The following is a 21614-nucleotide window of genomic DNA, read 5'->3' as shown; positions in this document are numbered from 1 at the left end:
TCGGTTTTACAGTGAAAACTGCAGGAACTTCAAACCGGCACTAGGAAACAGACTGAGAAAGCAGAGAAAAAGTGTCTACTGCAACCCGTTCCCTTGGAGCTAGATGAACGAACGTCTCTCCACTTGCTCAGTTCTGAGAGATAAGTGTGTGTGAAAGCCGTCCTTCAGCTAGCTTGTAGGGAACACAAAGTTTCTTTTCAGATGCAAAATCCATTCCATACATATATATGTGGAGGTACAAGCTCCACCTCTTTTTGACAGTGATAACTGCAGGAATTTCAAACCGGCACTAGTAAACAGTCTGAGAAAGCAGAAAAAAAGTGTCTCCTGCAACCCGTTCCCTTGGTGCTAGATGAACGAAAGTCACTCCACTTGCTCAGTTCTGAGAGATAAGTGTGTGTGAAAGCCGTCCTTCACCTAGATTGTTGGGAACACAAAGTTTCTTTTCAGTTGCAAACTCCATTCCATACATATATATGGGGAGGTACTAGCTCCAACTCGGTTTTACAGTGAAAACTGCAGGAACTTCAAACCGGCACTAGGAAACAGACTGAGAAAGCAGAGAAGAAGTGTCTCCTGCAACCCGTTCCATTTTTACTAGATGAACGAACGTCTCTCCACTTGCTCAGTTCTGAGAGATAAGTGTGTGTGAAAGCCTTCCTTCACCTAGCTTGTTGGAAACACAAAGTTCCTTTTCAGTTGCAAACTCCATTCCATACATATATATTGGCTGGTTCTAGCTCCAACTAGGTTTTACAGTGAAAACTGCAGGAACTTCAAACCGGCTCTAGGAAACAGACTGAGAAAGCAGAGAAAATTGTCTCCTGCATCCCGTTCCCTTGGTGCTAGATGAACGAACGTCTCTCCACTTGCTCAGTTCTGAGAGATAAGTGTGTGTGAAAGCCGTCCTTCACCTAGCTTGTTGGGAACACAAAATTTCTTTTCAGTTGCAAACTCCATTCCATACATATATATGGGCAGGTACTAGCTCCAACTAGGTTTTACAGTGAAAACTGCAGGAACATCAAACCGGCACTAGGAAACAGACTGAGAAAGCAGAGAAAAAGTGTCTCCTGCAAACCGTTCCCTTGGTGCTAGATGAACGAACGTCTCTCCACTTGCTCAGTTCTGAGAGGTAATTGTGTGTGAAAGCCGTCCTTCACCTAGCTTTTTGGGAACACAAAGTTTCTTTTCATTTGCAAACTCCATTCCATACATATATATGGGGAGGTAGAAGCTCCTACTCGGTTTTACAGTGAAAACTGCAGGAACTTCAAACCGGCACTAGGAAACAGACTGAGAATGCAGAGAAAAAGTGTCTCCTGCAACCCGTTCCCTTGGTGCTACTTGAACGAACGTCTCTCCACTTGCGCAGTTCTGAGAGATAAGTGTGTGTGAAAGCCGTCCTTCACCTAGCTTGTTGGGAACACAAAGTTTCTTTTCAGTTGCAAACTCCATTCCATAAATATATATGTGGAGGTACAAGCTCCAACACTGTTTGACAGTGAAAACTGCAGGAATTTCAAACCGGCACTAGGAAACAGACTGAGAAAGCAGAGAAAAAGTGTCTCCTGTAACTCGTTCCCTTGGCGCTAGATGAACGAACGTCTTTCCACTTGCACAGTTCTGAGAGATAATTGTGTGTGAAAGCCTTCCTTCACCTAGCTTGTTGGGAACACAAAGTTTCTTTTCAGTTGCAAACTCCATTCCATACATATATATGGGGAGGTACTAGATCCAACTCGGTTTTACAGTGAAAACTGCAGGAACTTCAAACCGGCACTAGGAAACAGACTGAGAAAGCAGAGAAAAAGTGTCTCCTGCAACCCTTTCCCTTGGTGCTAGATGAACGAACGTCTCTCCACTTGCTCAGTTCTGAGGGATAAGTGTGTGTGAAAGGCGTCCTTCAACTAGCTTGTTGGGAACACAAATTTTCTTTTCAGTTGCAAACTCCATTCCATACATATATATGTGGAGGTACAAGCTCCACCTCTTTTTGACAGTGAAAACTGCAGAAATTTCAAACCGGCACTAGGAAACAGACTGAGAAAGCAGAGAAAAAGTGTCTCCTGCAACCCGTTCCCTTGGTGCTAGATGAACGAACGTCTCTCCACATGCTCAGTTCTGAGAGATAAGTGTGTGTGAAAGCCGTCCTTCACCTAGATTGCTGGGAACACAAAGTTTCTTTTCAGTTGCAAACTCCATTCCATACATATATATGGGGAGGTACTAGCTCCAACTCGGTTTTACAGTGAAAACTGCAGGAACTTCAAACCGGCACTAGGAAACAGACTGAGAAAGCAGAGAAAAAGTGTCTCCTGCAACCCGTTCCCTTGGTGCTAGATGAACGAACGTCTCTCTACTTGCTCAGTTCGGAGGGATAAGTGTGTGTGAAAGCCGTCCTTCAGCTAGCTTGTAGGGAACACAAAGTTTCTTTTCAGATGCAAAATCCATTCCATACATATATATGTGGAGGTACAAGCTCCACCTTTTTTGACAGTGAAAACTGCAGGAATTTCAAACCGGCACTAGGAAACAGACTGAGAATGCAGAGAAAAAGTTTCTCCTGCAAACAGTTCCCTTGGTGCTAGATGAACGAACGTCTCTCCACTTGCTCAGTTCTGAGAGATAAGTGTGTGTGAAAGCCGTCCTTCACCTAGCTTGTTGGGAACACAGAGTTTCTTTTCATTTGCAAACTCCATTCCATACATATATATGGGGAGGTAGAAGCTCCAACTCGGTTTTACAGTGAAAACTGCAGGAACTTGAAACCGGCACTAGGAAACAGACTGAGAAAGCAGAGAAAAAGTGTCTCCTGCAACACGTTCCCTTGCAGCTAGATGAACGAACGTCTCTCCACTTGCTCAGTTCTGAGAAATAAGTGTGTGTGAAAGCCGTCCTTCAAATAGCTTGTTGGGAACACAAAGTTTCTTTTCAGTTACAAACTCCATTCCATACATATATATGTAGAGGTACAAGCTCCAACTCGATTTGACAGTGAAAACTGCAGGAATTTCAAACCGGCACTAGGTAACAGACTGAGAATGCAGAGAAAAAGTTTCTCCTGCAAACAGTTCCCTTGGTGCTAGATGAACGAACGTCTCTCCACTTGCTCAGTTCTAAGAGATAATTGTGTGTGAAAGCCGTCCTTCACCTAGCTTGTTGGGAACACAAAGTTTCTTTTCAGTTGCAAACTCCATTCCATACATATATATGGGCAGGTACTAGCTCCAACTCGGTTTTACAGTGAAAACTGCAGGAACTTCAAAACGGCACTAGGAAACAGACTGAGAAAGAAGAGAAAAAGTGTCTCCTGCAACCCGTTCCCTTGGTGCTAGATGAACGAACGTCTCTCCACTTGCTCAGTTCTGAGAGATAAGTGTGTGTGAAAGCCGTCCTTCAGCTAGCTTGTAGGGAACACAAAGTTTCTTTTCAGATGCAAAATCCATTCCATACATATATATGTGGATGTACAAGCTCCACCTCTTTTTCACAGGGAAAACTGCAGGAATTTCAAACCGGCACTAGGAAACAGTCTTAGAAAGCAGAGAAAAAGTGTCTCCTGCAACCCGTTCCCTTGGTGCTAGATGAACAAACGTCTCTCCACTTGCTCAGTTCTGAGAGATAAGTGTGTGTGAAAGCCGTCCTTCACCTAGATTGCTGGGAACACAATGTTTCTTTTCAGTTGCAAACTCCATTCCATACATATATATGGGGAGGTACTAGCTCCAACTCGGTTTTACAGTGAAAACTGCAGGAACTTCAAACCGGCACTAGGAAACAGACTGAGAAAGCAGAGAAAAACTGTCTCCTGCAACCCGTTCCCTTGGTGCTAGATGAACGAACGTCTCTCCACTTGCTCAGTTCGGAGGGATAAGTGTGTGTGAAAGCCGTCCTTCAGCTAGCTTGTAGGGAACACAAAGTTTCTTTTCAGATGCAAAATCCATTCCATACATATATATGTGGAGGTACAAGCTCCACCTTTTTTGACAGTGAAAACTGCAGGAATTTCAAACTGGCACTAGGAAACAGACTGAAAAGCAGAGAAAAAGTGTCTCCTGCAACCCGTTCCCTTGGTGCTAGATGAACGAACGTCTATCCACATGCTCAGTTCTGAGAGATAATTGTGTGTGAAAGCCTTCCTTCACCTAGCTTGTTGGGAACACAAAGTTTCTTTTCAGTTGCAAACTCCATTCCTTACATATATATGGGGAGGTACTAGCTCCAACTCGGTTTTACAGTGAAAACTGCAGGAACTTCAAACCGGCACTAGGAAACAGACTGAGAAAGCAGAGAAAAAGTGTCTCCTGCAACCCGTTCCCTTAGTGCTAGATGAACGAACGTCTCTCCACTTGCTCAGTTATGAGAGATAATTGTGTGTGAAACCGTCCTTCACCTAGCTTGTTGGGAACACAAAGTTTCTTTTCATTTGCAAACTCCATTCCATACATATATATGGGGAGGTAGAAGCTCCAACTCGGTTTTACAGTGAAAACTGCAGGAACTTCAAACCGGCACTAGGAAACAGACTGAGAAAGCAGAGAAAAAGTGTCTCATGCAACCCGTTCCCTTGGAGCTAGATGAACGAACGTCTCTCCACTTGCTCAGTTCTGAGAGATAAGTGTGTGTGAAAGCCGTCCTTCACCTAGATTGCTGGGAACACAAAGTTTCTTTTCAGTTGCAAACTCCATTCCATACATATATATGGGGAGGTACTAGCTCCAACTCGGTTTTACAGTGAAAACTGCAGGAACTTCAAACCGGCACTAGGAAACAGACTGAGAAAGCAGAGAAAAAGTGTCTCCTGCAACCCGTTCCCTTGGTGCTAGATGAACGAACGTCTCTCCACTTGCTCAGTTCTGAGAGATAAGTGTGTGTGAAAGCTGTCCTTCAGCTAGCTTGTTGGGAACACAAAGTTTCTTTTCAGTTGCAAACACCATTCCAAACATATATATGGGGAGGTACTATCTCCAACTCGGTTTTACAGTGAAAACTGCAGGACCTTCAAAATGGCACTAGGAAACAGACTGAGAAAGCAGAGAAAATTGTCTCCTGCAACCCGTTCCCTTGGTGCTAGATGAATGAACGTCTCTCCACTTGCTCAGTTCTGAGAGATATGTGTGAGTCAAAGCCGTCCTTCAGCTAGCTTGTAGGGAACACAAAGTTTCTTTTCAGATGCAAAATCCATTCCATACATATATATGTGGAGGTACAAGCTCCACCTCTTTTTGACAGTGATAACTGCAGGAATTTCAAACCGGCACTAGGAAACAGTCTGAGAAAGCAGAGAAAATGTGTCTCCTGCAACCCGTTCCCTTGGTGCTAGATGAACGAACGTCTCTCCACTTGCTCAGTTCTGAGAGATAAGTGTGTGTGAAAGCCGTCCTTCACCTAGATTGTTGGGAACACAAAGTTTCTTTTCAGTTGCAAACTCCATTCCATACATATATATGGGGAGGTACTAGCTCCAACTCGGTTTTACAGTGAAAACTGCAGGAACTTCAAACCGGCACTAGGAAACAAACTGAGAAAGCAGAGAAAAAGTGTCTCCTGCAACCCGTTCCCTTGGTGCTAGATGAACGAACGTCTCTCCACTTGCTCAGTTCTGAGAGATAAGTGTGTGTGAAAGCCTTCCTTCACCTAGCTTGTTGGAAACACAAAGTTTCTTTTCAGTTGCAAACTCCATTCCATACAAATATATGGGCAGGTTCTAGCTCCAACTAGGTGTTACAGTGAAAACTGCAGGAACTTCAAACCGGCACTAGGAAACAGACTGAGAAAGCAGAGAAAAAGTGTATCCAGCATCCCGTTCCCTTGGTGCTAGATGAACGAACGTCTCTCCACTTGCTCAGTTCTGAGAGATAAGTGTGTGTGAAAGCCGTCCTTCACCTAGCTTGTTGGGAACACAAAGTTTCTTTTCAGTTGCAAACTCCATTCCATACATATATATGGGCAGGTACTAGCACCAACTAGGTTTTACAGTGAAAACTGCAGGAACTTCAAACCGGCACTAGGAAACAGACTGCGAAAGCAGAGAAAAAGTGTCTCCTGCAAACCGTTCCCTTGGTGCTAGATGAACGAACGTCTCTCCACTTGCTCAGTTCTGAGAGATAAGTGTGTGTGAAAGCCGTCCTTCAACTAGCTTGTTGGGAACACAAAGTTTCTTTTCAGTTGCAAACTCCATTCCAAACATATATATGGGGAGGTACTATATCCAACTCGGTTTTACAGTGAAAACTGCAGGACCTTCAAATCGGCACTAGGAAACAGACTGAGAAAGCAGAGAAAATTGTCTCCTGCAACCCGTTCCCTTGGTGCTAGATGAACGAACGTCTCTCCACTTGCTCAGTTCTGAGAGATAAGTGTGAGTGAAAGCCGTCCTTCAGCTAGCTTGTAGGGAACACAAAGTTTCTTTTCTGATGCAAAATCCATTCCATACATATATATGTGGAGGTACAAGCTCCACCTCTTTTTGACAGTGATAACTGCAGGAATTTCAAACCGGCACTAGGAAACAGTCTGAGAAAGCAGAGAAAATGTGTCTCCTGCAACCCGTTCCCTTGGTGCTAGATGAACGAACGTCTCTCCACTTGCTCAGTTCTGAGAGATAAGTGTGTGTGAAAGCCGTCCTTCACCTAGATTGTTGGGAACACAAAGTTTCTTTTCAGTTGCAAACTCCATTCCATACATATATATGGGGAGGTACTAGCTCCAACTCGGTTTTACAGTGAAAACTGCAGGAACTTCAAACCGGCACTAGGAAACAGACTGAGAAAGCAGAGAAAAAGTGTCTCCTGCAACCCGTTCCCTTGGTGCTAGATGAACGAACGTCTCTCCACTTGCTCAGTTCTGAGAGATAAGTGTGTGTGAAAGCCTTCCTTCACCTAACTTGTTGGAAACACAAAGTTTCTTTTCAGTTGCAAACTCCATTCCATACATATATATGGGCAGGTTCTAGCTCCAACTAGGTTTTACAGTGAAAACTGCAGGAACTTCAAACCGGCACTAGGAAACAGACTGATAAAGCAGAGGAAAAGTGTCTCCAGCCTCCCGTTCCCTTGGTGCTAGATGAACGAACGTCTCTCCACTTGCTCAGTTCTGAGAGATAAGTGTGTGTGAAAGCCGTCCTTCACCTAGCTTGTTGGGAACACAAAGTTTCTTTTCAGTTGCAAACTCCATTCCATACATATATATGGGCAGGTACTAGCACCAACTAGGTTTTACAGTGAAAACTGCAGGAACTTCAAACCGGCACTAGGAAACAGACTGAGAAAGCAGAGAAAAAGTGTCTCCTGCAAACCGTTCCCTTGGTGCTAGATGAACGAACGTCTCTCCACTTGCTCAGTTCTGAGATTTAAGTGTGTGTGAAAGCCGTCCTTCACCTAGATTGTTGGGAACACAAAGTTTCTTTTCAGTTGCAAACTCCATTCCATACATATATATGTGGAGGTACAAGCTCCAACTCGATTTGACAGTGAAATCTGCAGGAATTTCAAACCGGCACTAGGAAAAAAATGAGAAAGCAGAGAAAAAGTGTCTCCTGCAACCAGTTCCCTTGGTGCTAGATGAACGAACGTCTCTCCACTTGCTCAGTTCTGAGAGATAAGTGTGTGTGAAAGCCGTACTTCACCTAGCTTGTTGGGAACACAAAGTTTCTTTTCAGTTGCAAACTCCATTCCATACATATATATGGGGAGGTACTAGCTCCAACTAGGTTTTACAGTGAAAACTGCAGGAACTTCAAACCGGCACTAGGAAACAGACTGAGAAAGCAGAGAAAAAGTGTCTCCTGCAACCCGTTCCCTTGGTGCTAGATGAACGAACGTCTCTCCACTTGCTCAGTTCTGAGAGATAAGTGTGTGTGAAAGCCGTCCTTCAGCTAGCTTGTAGGGAACACAAAGTTTCTTTTCAGATGCAAAATCCATTCCATACATATATATGTGGATGTACAAGCTACACCTCTTTTTCACAGGGAAAACTGCAGGAATTTCAAACCGGCACTAGGAAAGAGTCTGAGAAAGCAGAGAAAAAGTGTCTCCTGCAACCCGTTCCCTTGGTGCTAGATGAACGAACGTCTCTCCACTTGCTCAGTTCTGAGAGATAAGTGTGTGTGAAAGCCGTCCTTCACCTAGATTGTTGGGAACACAAAGTTTCTTTTCAGTTGCAAACTCCATTCCATACATATATATGGGGAGGTACTAGCTCCAACTCGGTTTTACAGTGAAAACTGCAGGAACTTCAAACCGGCACTAGGAAACAGACTGAGAAAGCAGAGAAAAAGTGTCTCCAGCAACCCGTTCCCTTGGTGCTAGATGAACGAACGTCTCTCCACTTGCTCAGTTCTGAGAGATAAGTGTGTGTGAAAGCCGTCCTTCAGCTAGCTTGTAGGGAACACAAAGTTTCTTTTCAGATGCAAAATCCATTCCATACATATATATGTGGAGGTACAAGCTCCACCTTTTTTTCACAGGGAAAACTGCAGGAATTTCAAACCGGCACTAGGAAACAGTCTGAGAAAGCAGAGAAAAAGTGTCTCCTGCAACCCGTTCCCTTGGTGCTAGATGAACGAACGTCTCTCCACTTGCTCAGTTCTGAGAGATAAGTGTGTGTGAAAGCCGTCCTTCACCTAGATTGCTGGGAACACAAAGTTTCTTTTCAGTTGCAAACTCCATTCCATACATATATAAGGGGAGGTACTAGCTCCAACTCGGTTTTACAGTGAAAACTGCAGGAACTTCAAATCGGCACTAGGAAACAGACTGAGAAAGCAGAGAAAAAGTGTCTCCTGCAACCCGTTCCCTTGGTGCTAGATGAACGAACGTCTCTCCACTTGCTCAGTTCTGAGAGATAAGTGTGTGTGAAAGCCTTCCTTCACCTAGCTTGTTGGGAACACAAAGTTTCTTTTCAGTTGCAAACTCCATTCCATACATATATATGGGGAGGTACTATCTCCAACTCGGTTTTACAGTGAAAACTGCTGGACCTTCAAAACGGCACTAGGAAACAGACTGAGAACGCAGAGAAAATTGTCTCCTGCAACCCGTTCCCTTGGTGCTAGATGAACGAACGTCTCTCCACTTGCTCAGTTCTGAGAGATAATTGTGAGTGAAAGCCGTCCTTCAGCTAGCTTGTAGGGAACACAAAGTTTCTTTTCAGATGCAAAATCCATTCCATACATATATATGTGGAGGTACAAGCTCCACCTCTTTTTGACAGTGATAACTGCAGGAATTTCAAACCGGCACTAGGAAAAAGTCTGAGAAAGCAGAGAAAATGTTTCTCCTGCAACCCGTTCCCTTGGTGCTAGATGAACGAACGTCTCTCCACTTGCTCAGTTCTGAGAGATAAGTGTGTGTGAAAGCCGTCCTTCACCTAGCTTGTTGGGAACACAAAGTTTCTTTTCAGTTGCAAACTCCATTCCATACATATATATGGGCAGGTACTAGCTCCAACTCGGTTTTACAGTGAAAACTGCAGGAACTTGAAACCGGCACTAGGAAACAGACTGAGAAAGCAGAGAAAAAGTGTCTCCAGCAACCCGTTCCATTTTTGCTAGATGAACGAACGTCTCTCCACTTGCTCAGTTCTGAGAGATAAATGTGTGTGAAAGCCTTCCTTCACCTAGCTTGTTGGAAACACAAAGTTTCTTTTCAGTTGCAAACTCCATTCCATACATATATATGGGCAGGTTCTAGCTCCAACTAGGTTTTACAGTGAAAACTGCAGGAAATTCAAACCGGCTCTAGGAAACAGACTGAGAAAGCAGAGAAAAAGTGTCTCCAGCATCCCGTTCCCTTGGTGCTATATGAACGAACGTCTCTCCACTTGCTCAGTTCTGAGAGATAAGTGTGTGTGAAAGCCGTCCTTCACCTAGCTTGTTGGGAACACAAAGTTTCTTTTCAGTTGCAAACTCCATTCCATACATATATATGGGCAGGTACTAGCACCAACTAGGTTTTACAGTGAAAACTGCAGGAACTTCAAACCGGCACTAGGAAACAGACTGAGAAAGCAGAGAAAAAGTGTCACCTGCAAACCGTTCCCTTGGTTCTAGATGAACGAACGTCTCTCCACTTGCTCAGTTCTGAGAGATAAGTGTGTGTGAAAGCCGTCCTTCACCTAGCTTGTTGGGAACACAAAGTTTCTTTTCAGTTGCAAACTCCATTCCATACATATATATGTGGAGGTACAAGCTCCAACTCGATTTGACAGTGAAAACTGCAGGAATTTCAAACCGGCAGTAGGAAAAAATGAGAAAGCAGAGAAAAAGTGTCTCCTGCAACCAGTTCCCTTGGTGCTAGATGAACGAACGTCTCTCCACTTGCTCAGTTCTGAGAGATAAGTGTGTGTGAAAGCCGTCCTTCACCTAGCTTGTTGGGAACACAAAGTTTCTTTTCAGTTGCAAACTCCATTCCATACATATATATGGGGAGGTACTAGCTCCAACTCGGTTTTACAGTGAAAACTGCAGGAACTTCAAACCGGCACTAGGAAACAGACTGAGAAAGCAGAGAAAAAGTGTCTCCTGCAACCCGTTCCATTTTTGCTAGATGAACGAACGTCTCTCCACTTGCTCAGTTCTGAGAGATAAGTGTGTGTGAAAGCCTTCCTTCACCTAGCTTGTTGGAAACACAAAGTTTCTTTTCAGTTGCAAACTCCATTCCATACATATATATGGGCAGGTTCTAGCTCCAACAAGGTTTTACAGTGAAAACTGCAGGAACTTCAAACCGGCTCTAGGAAACAGACTGAGAAAGCAGAGAAAAAGTGTCTCCTGCATCCCGTTCCCTTGGTGCTAGATGAACGAACGTCTATCCACTTGCTCAGTTCTGAGAGATAAGTGTGTGTGAAAGCCGTCCTTCACCTAGCTTGTTGGGAACACAAAGTTTCTTTTCAGTTGCAAACTCCATTCCATACATATATATGGGCAGGTACTAGCTCCAACTAGATTTTACAGTGAAAACTGCAGGAACTTCAAACCCGCACTAGGAAACAGACTGAGAAAGCAGAGAAAAAGTGTCTCCTGCAAACCGTTCCCTTGGTGCTAGATGAACGAACGTCTCTCCACTTGCTCAGTTCTGAGAGATAAGTGTGTGTGAAAGCCGTCCTTCACCTAGCTTGTTGGGAACACAAAGATTCTTTTCAGTTGCAAACTCCATTCCATGCATATATATGTGGAGGTACAAGTTCCAACTCAATTTGACAGTGAAAACTGCAGGAATTTCAAACCGGCACTAGGAAAAATATGAGAAAGCAGAGAAAAAGTGTCCCTGCAACCAGTTCCCTTGGTGCTAGATGAACGAACGTCTATCCACTTGCTCAGTTCTGAGAGATAAGTGTGTGTGAAAGCCGTCCTTCACCTAGATTGTTGGGAACACAAAGTTTCTTTTCAGTTGCAAACTCCATTCCATACATATATATGGGGAGGTACTAGCTCCAACTCGGTTTTACAGTGAAAACTGCAGGAACTTCAAACCGGCACTAGGAAACAGACTGAGAAATCAGAGAAAAAGTGTCTCCTGCAACCCGTTCCATTTTTGCTAGATGAACGAACGTCTCTCCACTTGCTCAGTTCTGAGAGATAAGTGTGTGTGAAAGCCTTCCTTCACCTAGCTTGTTGGAAACACAAAGTTTCTTTTCAGTTGCAAACTCCATTCCATACATATATATGGGCAGGTTCTAGCTCCAACTAGGTTTTACAGTGAAAACTGCAGGAACTTCAAACCGGCTCTAGGAAACAGACTGAGAAAGCAGAGAAAAAGTGTCTCCAGCATCCCGTTCCCTTGGTGCTAGATGAACGAACGTCTCTCCACTTGCTCAGTTCTGAGAGATAAGTGTGTGTGAAAGCCGTCCTTCACCTAGCTTGTTGGGAACACAAAGTTTCTTTTCAGTTGCAAACTCCATTCCATACATATATATGGGCAGGTACTAGCACCAACTAGGATTTACAGTGAAAACTGCAGGAACTTCAAACCGGCACTAGGAAACAGACTGCGAAAGCAGAGAAAAAGTGTCTCCTGCAAACCGTTCCCTTGGTGCTAGATGAACGAACGTCTCTCCACTTGCTCAGTTCTGAGAGATAAGTGTGTGTGAAAGCCGTCCTTCACCTAGCTTGTTGGGAACACAAAGTTTCTTTTCAGTTGCAAACTCCATTCCATACATATATATGTGGAGGTACAAGCTCCAACTCGATTTGACAGTGAAAACTGCAGGAATTTCAAACCGGCAGTAGGAAAAAATGAGAAAGCAGAGAAAAAGTGTCTCCTGCAACCAGTTCCCTTGGTGCTAGATGAACGAACGTCTCTCCACTTGCTCAGTTCTGAGAGATAAGTGTGTGTGAAAGCCGTCCTTCACCTAGCTTGTTGGGAACACAAAGTTTCTTTTCAGTTGCAAACTCCATTCCATACATATATATGGGGAGGTACTAGCTCCAACTCGGTTTTACAGTGAAAACTGCAGGAACTTCAAACCGGCACTAGGAAACAGACTGAGAAAGCAGAGAAAAAGTGTCTCCTGCAACCCGTTCCCTTGGTGCTAGATGAACGAACGTCTCTCCACTTGCTCAGTTCTGAGAGATAAGTGTGTGTGAAAGCCGTCCTTCAGCTAGCTTGTAGGGAACACAAAGTTTCTTTTCAGATGCAAAATCCATTCCATACATATATATGTGGATGTACAAGCTACACCTCTTTTTCACAGGGAAAACTGCAGGAATTTCAAACCGGCACTAGGAAACAGTCTGAGAAAGCAGAGAAAAAGTGTCTCCTGCAACCCGTTCCCTTGGTGCTAGATGAACGAACGTCTCTCCACTTGCTCAGTTCTGAGAGATAAGTGGGTGTGAAAGCCGTCCTTCACCTAGCTTGTTGGGAACACAAAGTTTCTTTTCAGTTGCAAACTCCATTCCATACATATATATGGGGAGGTACTAGCTCCAACTCCGTTTTACAGTGAAAACTGCAGGAACTTCAAACCGGCACTAGGAAACAGACTGAGAAAGCAGAGAAAAAGTGTCTCCTGCAACCCGTTCCGTTTTTGCTAGATGAACGAACGTCTCTCCACTTGCTCAGTTCTGAGAGATAAATGTGTGTGAAAGCCTTCCTTCACCTAGCTTGTTGGAAACACAAAGTTTCTTTTCAGTTGCAAACTCCATTCCATACATATATATGGGCAGGTTCTAGCTCCAACAAGGTTTTACAGTGAAAACTGCAGGAACTTCAAACCGGCTCTAGGAAACAGACTGAGAAAGCAGAGAAAAAGTGTCTCCTGCATCACGTTCCCTTGGTGCTAGATGAACGAACGTCTATCCACTTGCTCAGTTCTGAGAGATAAGTGTGTGTGAAAGCCGTCCTTCACCTAGCTTGTTGGGAACACAAAGTTTCTTTTCAGTTGCAAACTCCATTCCATACATATATATGGGCAGGTACTAGCTCCAACTAGATTTTACAGTGAAAACTGCAGGAACTTCAAACCGGCACTAGGAAACAGACTGAGAAAGCAGAGAAAAAGTGTCTCCTGCAAACCGTTCCCTTGGTGCTAGATGAACGAACGTCCCCCACTTGCTCAGTTCTGAGAGATAAGTGTGTGTGAAAGCCGTCCTTCACCTAGCTTGTTGGGAACACAAAGTTTCTTTTCAGTTGCAAACTCCATTCCATGCATATATATGTGGAGGTACAAGCTCCAACTCAATTTGACAGTGAAAACTGCAGGAATTTCAAACCGGCACTAGGAAAAATATGAGAAAGCAGAGAAAAAGTGTCCCTGCAACCAGTTCCCTTGGTGCTAGATGAACGAACGTCTCTCCACTTGCTCAGTTCTGAGAGATAAGTGTGTGTGAAAGCCGTCCTTCACCTAGCTTGTTGGAAACACAAAGTTTCTTTTCAGTTGCAAACTCCATTCCATACATATATATGGGCAGGTTCTAGCTCCAACTAGGTTTTACAGTGAAAACTGCAGGAACTTCAAACCGGCTCTAGGAAACAGACTGAGAAAGCAGAGAAAAATGTCACCTGCATCCCGTTCCCTTAGTGCTAGATGAACGAACGTCTCTCCACTTGCTCAGTTCTGAGAGATAAGTGTGTGTGAAAGCCGTCCTTCACCTAGCTTGTTGGGAACACAAAGTTTCTTTTCAGTTGCAAACTCCATTCCATACATATATATGGGCAGGTACTAGCTCCAACTCGGTTTTACAGTGAAAACTGCAGGAATTTCAAACCGGCACTAGGAAACAGACTGAGAAAGCAGAGAAAAAGTGTCTCCTGCAACCCGTTCCCTTGGTGCTAGATGAACGAACGTCTCTCCACTTGCTCAGTTCTGAGAGATAAGTGTGTGTGAAAGCCGTCCTTCAGCTAGCTTGTAGGGAACACAAAGTTTCTTTTCTGATGCAAAATCCATTCCATACATATATATGTGGAGGTACAAGCTCCACCTCTTTTTGACAGTGATAACTGCAGGAATTTCAAACCGGCACTAGGAAACAGTCTGAGAAAGCTGAGAAAAAGTGTCTCCTGCAACCCGTTCCCTTGGTGCTAGATGAACGAACGTCTCTCCACTTGCTCAGTTCTGAGTGATAAGTGTGTGTGAAAGCCGTCCTTCACCTAGATTGTTGGGAACACAAAGTTTCTTTTCAGTTGCAAACTCCATTCCATACATATATATGGGGAGGTACTAGCTCCAACTCGGTTTTACAGTGAAAACTGCAGGAACTTCAAACCGGCACTAGGAAACAGACTGAGAAAGCAGAGAAAAGTGTCTCCTGCAACCCGTTCCATTTTTGCTAGATGAAAGAACGTCTCTCCACTTGCTCAGTTCTGAGAGATAAGTGTGTGTGAATGCCGTCCTTCAGCTAGCTTGTAGGGAACACAAAGTTTCTTTTCAGATGCAAAATCCATTCCATACATATATATGTGGATGTACAAGCTACACCTCTTTTTCACAGGGAAAACTGCAGGAATTTCAAACCGGCACTAGGAAACAGTCTGAGAAAGCAGAGAAAAAGTGTCTCCTGCAACCCGTTCCCTTGGTGCTAGATGAACGAACGTCTCTCCACTTGCTCAGTTCTGAGAGATAAGTGGGTGTGAAAGCCGTCCTTCACCTAGCTTGTTGGGAACACAAAGTTTCTTTTCAGTTGCAAACTCCATTCCATACATATATATGGGGAGGTACTAGCTCCAACTCCGTTTTACAGTGAAAACTGCAGGAACTTCAAACCGGCACTAGGAAACAGACTGAGAAAGCAGAGAAAAAGTGTCTCCTGCAACCCGTTCCATTTTTGCTAGATGAACGAACGTCTCTCCACTTGCTCAGTTCTGAGAGATAAATGTGTGTGAAAGCCTTCCTTCAAATAGCTTGTTGGAAACACAAAGTTTCTTTTCAGTTGCAAACTCCATTCCATACATATATATGGGCAGGTTCTAGCTCCAACAAGGTTTTACAGTGAAAACTGCAGGAACTTCAAACCGGCTCTAGGAAACAGACTGAGAAAGCAGAGAAAAAGTGTCTCCTGCATCACGTTCCCTTGGTGCTAGATGAACGAACGTCTATCCACTTGCACAGTTCTGAGAGATAAGTGTGTGTGAAAGCCGTCCTTCACCTAGCTTGTTGGGAACACAAAGTTTCTTTTCAGTTGCAAACTCCATTCCATACATATATATGGGCAGGTACTAGCTCCAACTAGATTTTACAGTGAAAACTGCAGGAACTTCAAACCGGCACTAGGAAACAGACTGAGAAAGCAGAGAAAAAGTGTCTCCTGCAAACCGTTCCCTTGGTGCTAGATGAACGAACGTCCCTCCACTTGCTCAGTTCTGAGAGATAAGTGTGTGTGAAAGCCGTCCTTCACCTAGCTTGTTGGGAACACAAAGTTTCTTTTCAGTTGCAAACTCCATTCCATGCATATATATGTGGAGGTACAAGCTCCAACTCAATTTGACAGTGAAAACTGCAGGAATTTCAAACCGGCACTAGGAAAAATATGAGAAAGCAGAGAAAAAGTGTCCCTGCAACCAGTTCCCTTGGTGCTAGATGAACGAACGTCTCTCCACTTGCTCAGTTCTGAGAGATAAGTGTGTGTGAAAGCCGTCCTTCACCTAGCTTGTTGGGAACACAAAGTTTCTTTTCAGTTGCAAACTCCATTCCATACATATATATGAGGAGGTACTAGCTCAAACTCGGTTTTACAGTGAAAACTGCAGGAACTTCAAACCGGCACTAGGAAACAGACTGAGAAAGCAGAGAAAAAGTGTCTCCTGCAACCCGTTCCCTTGGTGCTAGATGAACGAACGTCTCTCCACTTGCTCAGTTCTGAGAGATAAGTGTGTGTGAAAGCCGTCCTTCAGCTAGCTTGTAGGGAACACAAAGTTTCTTTTCAGATGCAAAATCCATTCCATACATATATATGTGGAGGTACAAGCTCCACCTCTTTTTGACAGTGATAACTGCAGGAATTTCAAACCGGCACTAGGAAACAGTCTGAGAAAGCTGAGAAAAAGTGTCTCCTGCAACCCGTTCCCTTGGTGCTAGATGAACGAACGTCTCTCCACTTGCACAGTTCTGAATGATAAGTGTGTGTGAAAGCCGTCCTTCACCTAGATTGTTGGGAACACAAAGTTTCTTTTCAGTTGCAAACTCCATTCCATACATATATATGGGGAGGTACTAGCTCCAACTCGGTTTTACAGTGAAAACTGCAGGAACTTCAAACCGGCACTAGGAAACAGACTGAGAAAGCAGAGAAAAGTGTCTCCTGCAACCCGTTCCATTTTTGCTAGATGAACGAACGTCTCTCCACTTGCTCAGTTCTGAGAGATAAGTGTGTGTGAAAGCCTTCCTTCACCTAGCTTGTTGGAAACACAAAGTTTCTTTTCAGTTGCAAACTCCATTCCATACATATATATGGGCAGGTTCTAGCTCCAACTAGGTTTTACAGTGAAAACTGCAGGAACTTCAAACCGGCTCTAGGAAACAGACTGAGAAAGCAGAGAAAAATGTCACCTGCATCCCGTTCCCTTAGTGCTAGATGAACGAACGTCTCTCCACTTGCTCAGTTCTGAGAGATAAGTGTGTGTGAAAGCCGTCCTTCACCTAGCTTGTTGGGAACACAAAGTTTCTTTTCAGTTGCAAACTCCATTCCATACATATATATGGGGAGGTACTAGCTCCAACTCGGTTTTACAGTGAAAACTGCAGGAACTTCAAACCGGCACTAGGAAACAGACTGAGAAAGCAGAGAAAAAGTGTCTCCTGCAACCCGTTCCCTTGGTGCTAGATGAACGAATGTCTCTCCACTTGCTCAGTTCTGAGAGATAAGTGTGTGTGAAAGCCGTTCTTCAGCTAGCTTGTAGGGAACACAAAGTTTCTTTTCAGATGCAAAATCCATTCCATACATATATATGTGGAGGTACAAGCTCCACCATTTTTGACAGTTAAAACTGCAGGAATTTCAAACTGGCACTAGGAAACAGACTGAGAAAGCAGAGAAAAAGTTTCTCCTGCAACCTGTTCCCTTGGTGCTAGATGAACGAACGTCTCTCCACTTGCTCAGTTCTGAGAGGTAAGTGTGTGTGAAAGCCTTCCTTCACCCAGCTTGTTGGGAACACAAAGTTTCTTTTCAGTTGCAAACTCCATTCCATACATATATATTGGGAGGTACTAGCTCCAACTCGGTTTTACAGTGAAAACTGCAGGAACTTCAAACCGGCACTAGGAAACAGACTGAGAAAGCAGAGAAAAAGTGTCTCCTGCAACCCGTTCCCTTGGTGCTAGATGAACGAACGTCTCTCCACTTGCTCAGTTCTGAGAGATAAGTGTGTGTGAAAGCCGTCCTTCACCTAGCTTGTTGGGAACACCAAGTTTCTTTTCAGTTGCAAACTCCATTCCATACATATATATCGGGAGGTACTATCTCCAACTCGGTTTTACAGTGAAAACTGCAGGAACTTCAAACCGGCACTAGGAAATAGACTGAGAAAGCAGAGAAAAAGTGTCTCCTGCAACCCGTTCCCTTGGTGCTAGATGAACGAACGTCTCTCCACTTGCTCAGTTCTGAGAGAAAAGTGTGTGTGAAAGCCGTCCTTCAGCTAGCTTGTAGGGAACACAAAGTTTCTTTTCAGATGCAAAATCCATTCCATACATATATATGTGGAGGTACAAGCTCCACCTCTTTTTGACAGTGATAACTGCAGGAATTTCAAACCGGCACTAGGAAACAGTCTGAGAAAGCAGAGAAAATGTGTCTCCTGCAACCCGTTCCCTTGGTGCTAGATGAACGAACGTCTCTCCACTTGCTCAGTTCTGAGAGATAAGTGTGTGTGAAAGCCGTCCTTCACCTAGATTGTTGGGAACACAAAGTTTCTTTTCAGTTGCAAACTCCATTCCATACATATATATGGGGAGGTACTAGCTCCAACTCGGTTTTACAGTGAAAACTGCAGGAACTTCAAACCGGCACTAGGAAACAGACTGAGAAAGCAGAGAAAAGTGTCTCCTGCAACCCGTTCCATTTTTGCTAGATGAACGAACGTCTCTCCACTTGCTCAGTTCTGAGAGATAAGTGTGTGTGAAAGCCTTCCTTCACCTAGCTTGTTGGAAACACAAAGTTTCTTTTCAGTTGCAAACTCCATTCCATACATATATATGGGCAGGTTCTAGCTCCAAATAGGTTTTACAGTGAAAACTGCAGGAACTTCAAACCGGCTCTAGGAAACAGACTGAGAAAGCAGAGAAAAAGTGTCTCCTGCATCCCGTTCCCTTGGTGCTAGATGAACGAACGTCTCTCCACTTGCTCAGTTCTGAGAGATAAGTGTGTGTGAAAGCCGTCCTTCACCTAGCTTGTTGGGAACACAAAGTTTCTTTTCAGTTGCAAACTCCATTCCATACATATATATGGGCAGGTACTAGCTCCAACTCGGTTTTACAGTGAAAACTGCAGGAACTTCAAACCGGCACTAGGAAACAGACTGAGAAAGCAGAGAAAAAGTGTCTCCTGCAAACCGTTCCCTTGGTGCTAGATGAACGAAAGTCTCTCCACTTGCTCAGTTCTGAGAGTTAACTGTGTGTGAAAGCCGTCCTTCACCTAGCTTGTTGGGAACACAAAGTTTCTTTTCAGTTGCAAACTCCATTCCATACATATATATGTGGAGGTACAAGCTCCAACTCGATTTGACAGTGAAAACTGCAGGAATTTCAAACCGGCACTAGGAAAAAAATGAGAAAGCAGAGAAAAAGTGTCTCCTGCAACCAGTTCCCTTGGTGCTAGATGAAAGAACGTCTCTCCACTTGCTCAGTTCTGAGAGATAAGTGTGTGTGAAAGCCGTCCTTCACCTAGCTTGTTGGGAACACAAAGTTTCTTTTCAGTTGCAAACTCCATTCCATACATATATATGGGGAGGTACTAGCTCCAACTCGGTTTTACAGTGAAAACTGCAGGAACTTCAAACCGGCACTAGGAAACAGACTGAGAAAGCAGAGAAAAAGTTTCTCCTGCAACCCGTTCCCTTGATGCTAGATGAACGAATGTCTCTCCACTTGCTCAGTTCTGAGAGATAAGTGTGTGTGAAAGCCGTTCTTCAGCTAGCTTGTAGGGAACACAAAGTTTCTTTTCAGATGCAAAATCCATTCCATACATATATATGTGGAGGTACAAACTCCACCATTTTTGACAGTTAAAACTGCAGGAATTTCAAACTGGCACTAGGAAACAGACTGAGAAAGCAGAGAAAAAGTTTCTCCTGCAACCCGTTCCCTTGGTGCTAGATGAACGAACGTCTCTCCACTTGCTCAGTTCTGAGAGATAAGTGTGTGTGAAAGCCTTCCTTCACCCAGCTTGTTGGGAACACAAAGTTTCTTTTCATTTGCAAACTCCATTCCATACATATATATGGGGAGGTAGAAGCTCCAACTCGGTTTTACAGTGAAAACTGCAGGAACTTCAAACCGGCACTAGGAAACAGACTGAGAAAGCAGAGAAAAAGTGTCTCCTGCAACCCGTTCCCTTGGAGCTAGATGAACGAACGTCTCTCCACTTGCTCAGTTCTGAGAGATAAGTGTGTGTGAAAGCCGTCCTTCACCTAGCTTGTTGGGAACACAAAGTTTCTTTTCAGTTACAAACTCCATTCCATACATATATATGTAGAGGTACAAGCTCCAACTCTATTTGACAGTGAAAACTGCAGGAATTTCAAACCGGCACTAGGAAACAGACTGAGAAAGCAGAGAAAAAGTGTCTCCTGCAAACAGTTCCCTTGGTGCTAGATGAACGAACGTCTCTCCACTTGCTCAGTTCTAAGAGATAATTGTGTGTGAAAGCCTTCCTTCACCTAGCTTGTTGGGAACACAAAGTTTCTTTTCAGTTGCCAACTCCATTCCATACATATATATGGGGAGGTACTAGCTCCAACTCGGTTTTACAGTGAAAACTGCAGGAACTTCAAACCGGCACTAGGAAACAGACTGAGAAAGCAGAGAAAAAGTGTCTCCTGCAACCCGTTCCCTTGGTGCTAGATGAACGAACGTCTCTCCACTTGCTCAGTTCTGAGAGATAAGTGTGTGTGAAAGCCGTCCTTCACCTAGCTTGTTGGGAACACAAAGTTTCTTTTCAGTTGCAAACTCCATTCCATACATATATATGGGGAGGTACAATCTCCAACTCGATTTGACAGTGAAAACTGCAGGAACTTCAAACCGGCACTAGGAAACAGACTGAGAAAGCAGAGAAAAATTGTCTCCTGCAACCCGTTCCCCTGGTGCTAGATGAACGAACGTCTCTCCACTTGCTCAGTTCTGAGAGATAAGTGTGTGTGAAAGCCGTCCTTCAGCTAGCTTGTAGGGAACACAAAGTATCTTTTCAGATGCAAAATCCATTCCATACATATATATGTGGAGGTACAAGCTCCACCACTTTTTGACAGTGATAACTGCAGGAATTTCAAATCGGCACTAGGAAACAGTCTGAGAAAGCAGAGAAAAAGTGTCTCCTGCAACCCGTTCCCTTGGTGCTAGATGAACGAACGACTCTCCACTTGCTCAGTTCTGAGAGATAAGTGTGTGTGAAAGCCGTCCTTTACCTAGATTGTTGGGAACACAAAGTTTCTTTTCAGTTGCAAACACCATTCCATACATATATATGGGGAGGTACTAGCTCCAACTCGGTTTTACAGTGAAAACTGCAGGAACTTCAAACCGGCACTAGGAAACAGACTGAGAAAGCAGAGAAAAAGTGTCTCCTGCAACCCGTTCCCTTGGTGCTAGATGAACGAACGTCTCTCCACTTGCTCAGTTCTGAGAGATAAGTGTGTGTGAAAGCCGTCCTTCACATAGCTTGTTGGGAACACAAAGTTTCTTTTCAGTTGCAAACTCCATTCCATACATATATATGGGCAGGTACTAGCTCCAACAATGTTTTACAGTGAAAACTGCAGGAACTTCAAACCGGCACTAGGAAACAGACTGAGAAAGCAGAGAAAAAGTGTCTCCTGCAAACCGTTCCCTTGGTGCTAGATGAACGAACGTCTCTCCACTTGCTCAGTTCTGAGAGGTAAGTGTGTGTGAAAGCCGTCCTTCACCTAGCTTGTTGGGAACACAAAGTTTCTTTTCAGTTGCAAACTCCATTCCATACATATATA

The sequence above is a fragment of the Camelus bactrianus genome, chromosome 6 (genome assembly GCF_048773025.1).
Source record: "Camelus bactrianus isolate YW-2024 breed Bactrian camel chromosome 6, ASM4877302v1, whole genome shotgun sequence".
Classification (NCBI taxonomy): Eukaryota; Metazoa; Chordata; class Mammalia; order Artiodactyla; family Camelidae; genus Camelus; species Camelus bactrianus.
The sequence above is the reverse complement of the archived record's forward strand: the minus strand, read 5'-3'. Positions refer to the sequence as shown.